The sequence below is a fragment of the Physcomitrium patens genome, chromosome 21 (assembly GCF_059467195.1).
Source record: "Physcomitrium patens ecotype Gransden chromosome 21, ASM5946719v1, whole genome shotgun sequence".
NCBI classification, from domain to species: domain Eukaryota; kingdom Viridiplantae; phylum Streptophyta; class Bryopsida; order Funariales; family Funariaceae; genus Physcomitrium; species Physcomitrium patens.
The window spans coordinates 5,610,504-5,615,358 of record NC_143430.1 but is presented as its reverse complement, the minus strand read 5'-3'; the positions used below and the strand labels follow the sequence as shown (position 1 = coordinate 5,615,358).

At 37.5% G+C, this 4,855-nt stretch overlaps 1 long non-coding RNA gene across 2 annotated transcripts; it reads left to right on the top strand.

Moving 5' to 3' along the window:
* The first annotated feature begins 251 nt into the window (after positions 1–251).
* LOC112273929 (uncharacterized) lies at positions 252–2,096 on the top strand. 2 transcript variants are annotated; one of them, XR_002967254.3, is made up of 5 exons: positions 252–491; positions 614–672; positions 803–970; positions 1,145–1,246; positions 1,438–2,096. It is a non-coding gene; the product is annotated as an uncharacterized LOC112273929 (long non-coding RNA). The 2 variants fall into 2 exon arrangements; XR_016499656.1 differs by lacking the exon at positions 614–672.
* The last annotated feature ends 2,759 nt before the right edge of the window (positions 2,097–4,855 follow it).

The window sequence follows — 4,855 nt, the reverse complement described above, 5'->3', positions numbered from 1 at the left end:
GCATATTGTAAGATCAAATATTCAACAAAAATAACTATTTGAATATATCTATCTATTTTGTACAGGAGAATGTTAAGTAGATCCAATTTTTTACTAAATTAATCCACCCATTCTCCACAATTGGATTTACAACCAATGAAAACCAACCACATTCATCATCATTACCATATTCTGATTACCATATTCTTAATCCTCGAAAACCACAATAAAAACGTAACCTGGCCTCGCCCACTACCTCATTCAACCATCGCCACTCTAGGAATTGCGAAGCGACTTCTCTACTTGGCGGCTCGCTGATGCGCCGCCAAGTAGAGCTCGCATTGCAGTGAGAGGAGCCACACAGAGCCGTTATCGTCGCAAGTTTCGCCACAACTTTTTCATTTTGGGAGAGCTGGTTGCACTTTCCTGTAGTTCACATCATTGTTGTTCTTCCCCACCAGTTACCTGTCTCGTCGCCTTCGCGGACTTGTCTTCACGTTCTCCTCTCAGTTGTAGGTCCTCTTGGTCTTCTTGCTGCTTTTGACCACTTTGGTAAACTTGTCTGTTTCGAGCCGTCAACTTGCGTTCTTAACAGTTTTTGTAATGTTCCTTGTCTGACTGTGAATTGTTTCAGGATGAGTAACGAGCGGTTCAGTGTGTGGTCTTTGCAACAAGCTTTTTGAGATGTCGAATGTGAGTTCATTGTTCAACTTTGGTATGTCTGGTTTTTTTAGTTTTACGAGACAGGGTTTCAGGTGCATGTTTAAGTGACCTCAATATGAACATGTTGTTGGCATATCAACTAGTATGTGCGACTGTGCAGGTTTTGCATGTGAGGGATCAAATGCTGAACAAGTTTTATCATGCGGGAGAAGAGTGTAACCGTGCTGCGCTTGCCTGCGTTGGTGCCCTAGCTGCCTTTGACACTGCTGAGTCATTTAACATTGCTTCCGGCCTCGACATAAATCCCCACAACAAGACCCACTCACAAGTAGGAGCTGTTTTGTTATCTATCCGATACGAATACAGTAGTTTTCCTTCCCTTCCTGCTGAAGCATTTCTTGAGAATCATCTTGGCTTTGCCACTCTGCAACTTACGGTAAGATATCTTTAGAAGGGTGAGCCATGACTGTGTCATGATTCTGGTCTTTTTTTTTTTTTTCAGGAGTCTACATGTGTTTGGAGTTGCCTTTGATAAAATCGATTGAGGTGGAAACTGGAGTTACGACATTACTCATGAAACAGCATGAGACTGGGCTGATGGGAGGTATGTAATTTTTAGGCAATGTATTTTACACCGAGATCACCCTTGACTTGTCCATGTAGATGCGGATTTCATGGTGTTCCCAGTTACTGTTAACGAATATCAATGCTCTTATTAGGATGATCTTTGCGTTGACGCAGACTTCTCAGTAGCTTTCTTAAGTCATTTCCTCTGACAAGTTTCCTGCATCGCAGAGCCTGCCATATTGCTAGGAGAAGTGGCAATGGCTGATGCTGAAGATAAGGACTGGGCCCAGGAAGTGTGCTGCATGAAGGGCATTCATGTCAGTTGTCTACTTGGGCTCCTTTCACTCCTGCTAGACACTCGACAGACCTAAGACTTGATCACAAGTCATTGCAGTTTGAGATATAGTCAGCTGTTGGATTACCATCGGGAAGATTTCTCCATGCTAAGCCTAATTACGAATGTGGGTGGACATGGGAAATGATTCTCAGCTGGTCAGAATGTTGCTCGGAGAGTCTCTACAATGCGCATGTGACCATACAACTAAATTCATGATACACTTTGCTACAGTTCTGTTACTGTTGCGAGTCCTTTTACAGTATATCGGGAGTTGAGCTGGTTTCAAAATCGCCGTAGTCTATACAGAAAGGACATTTTATGAGCTGGTAAGGGGAATATCTTGTCATTCTTGACAGAACCTCACCAATAGGGATTAGACGTTTCCTGCTCATGCACCCGAAATGCCATCCTCGATTGAATGAGGTTGGCTGTTCTACTCTCCTGAAACTTATGAAGGGTTTGTTTGTAGTGTTCCAAAAAACAAAAAAATTATTGCAATCCTTCGTCATAGACAAATCGGAGCATCTTATAATTTACAATTTTATCTGAAGAGCTTGAATCCCTTTACTTGGATCCTCATCTGTTGATTTGACGTTTTTGATAAAAACGCAACATATTCATGATACAAACATGTATTTGCAAATTTAAGATTTATTCACACAAAGTAACAAGTGAACAACGTAAGCTGCATATTTACACTCTGTTCATTTATATAAATGATTAAATGTAAACTACGCACATTCTTTTACTAACTTAACTACAGACTAAATTTATAATTTGTTTCGACACACGAAGTGAAATGAAATGCTCTGTAGGGCAAAGCTTGAAGTGAATAATTCGAAATTACGAAACGACAAGCCATCTACAACTCTACCTACACATGTAAACAGAATCGTAATCTTTCTACTATTTAGTGGAAATGTGTAAGCACAGTTACGGAAAGTAACAGACAGGAAAATAATTGCATATGTTCATAACTTGAATTTCTGATTCAAATATGAGGGTGTATGTGAACTTTTTAAAGTGACTCCAAAAGCCCGGCACAGAGCCTGCAATCTCAACAACACATAATGTTTGGAGAATATGAAGTTTTAACCAAATACTAAAAAGTGAATGTAACATTACATGCAACCTTACACATTTTAGAAAAGTAACAAAAAAAAAAAGCATTAGCACATGAAAGTATACAACCATTGAAGTGAAGTGAAGCTAACCCAAAAACTTGAATTTGTACATTATATTATTTAGTTTTTGTAGTTGCCGCAATAGGCTCGAGAATGGTTTCGTGAAGGTTCTTGCAATCCTTAATACCAAATCCACAAAAGACTTCAACCACATGCTTTCACAATTATTGGGTTCTTGTCAAAAATTTCTTTAAATTATTCAAAAGACATTTTAGAAGCGCATGTAAATATTCAATCAAATTTAGATTTGGTAATTGACACTTAAGTACTTGAAAAGGTTGCAACTTGAAGCACTCTTACATAAATTTTGTTGAATGACTTAGAATATCAAACTTTAATCATTTAAATTGTTTCAATGTATGGTATTACACAAAAAATATTCCAAAATGCCCTTGTAGTGATATTTTTCTATGATTTCTTCTATTTTGTGAATAAAACCAAATCTCAATAAAAGACTCACAATTCCAAATCATGATCAAACTACCACCATACTCTATACACTTATATAATTAAAAAAAAATGAACAATAATAATAATAATAATAATATGTTTACCATACATGTAGATTTGGTTCTGTTTTCACATTACAAAACAACTATATCTTTGTATTAATTATTAATCTTTATTGCATGCATTCAATTTTCCATATATTAATATAAATCTAAATAATGACATGATCTTGTACAAAAAGTTTTAGAGTATGCCAAATGAACATTAGTATATTAAGACAAGTTTTTAAGACTAAGAATGGTATTACATGTACTCGTGGTTATTCATAATGTTATTAAAATTAGGTAGATTCTCTTCCAACTTTTACCACTAAAGCAATGCCCTTTGACAATCATGTCCTCTTCATTCTATACACACATATCCATATAATAAAGAAGCTTATGTATAAGATAATAAACCCTTCTCATTGGCCAAAATTGTTGCTATAACTACCAACAAAAAGCCTTGATAACCTACACTAAAGACCTGTTTTGTGCCCAACAACTCAGGTTTCCACACCAACACATGTTTATTTCATATTCAAATAAATAAAGTGAACTAAAGCAGTAGTTTCAAGATGTGGTGAATTGGACACACAATTTGCAAATTGAGTACCCCTTCCCGTTTTTTTTCTTTGTGCTTGCCTTTTTCTTGCTTTTTTTTTTTTTTTTTTCTCCCCCTTTTTTATTTCCACCCTTTTTTTGAAAACTGCATTAGAACTATTTACATTATTATTATTTGTTCTGGGTTTTAGAGCTCCAGCTGGAGCACCACATGCTGATTGGAGTGGACACGTCACAGCAGCATATTTTAGTCCCATCTCCAAACTGAGAAACAGAAATTTGGTGGGGGCAGCAGCATTTTCCTTCCTTCTTCTTCTTCTAATCAACCCCCCCCCCCAAATGGGATCCTGACCCCTTCAACTGTCCAACACCATAAAAAAAGCAACCTACCATCACTCGCCACGTGTGTCGCTGACTTGGCTCAGCGACCTCTTCAAACTTTGCCATGAGCAGCTATTAATACTATTATCATGCAAATCAATAAAAAGATTTCTTCAGTCTCGTGAAAAACTTGAACGCTTATGCGAAAATTGATGGAGAATCGAGAAAACAAAATTTTATTCTAAGATGGAAAATTATCATATTCTAAGATGGAGAATTTGATACAGAAAAAATACATGAAAATAAATCAAAATATGTCAACCGAAGAATTTGGATTAAATTGACCAATGCATAAAATTAAAAATTAAAACGATATGTGAATGCCACGTGCGAAACACGTGTCGGTGAGCCCTTTAAAGAGGAAACAATGCGCATGCGCCATGTCACTTCGACACTACGAAAATGGCGCGAAAATCGAGGTGCTACTGAGTAGCAAGCCATGCCCATCATCGTCCTCTCCCCTGCCCTGCAGGAGACAGTTCCGTCATGGAAGCAAGACAGTTCCGGGTCATGAACGGGACCAGAGAAGACAGTTCCCACATGGTGAGAACGTCAGTTCCCGCGTGTGAAGCGCACATGGAGGAGCTGGCATTCTTTCTGTTCTGGATGCCAGCTCGGATAGGACCTCCTTGAAGTTTGTTTTCTTACAGATAAATATATATTTATATATTGCAGATATTTATTTATTTATT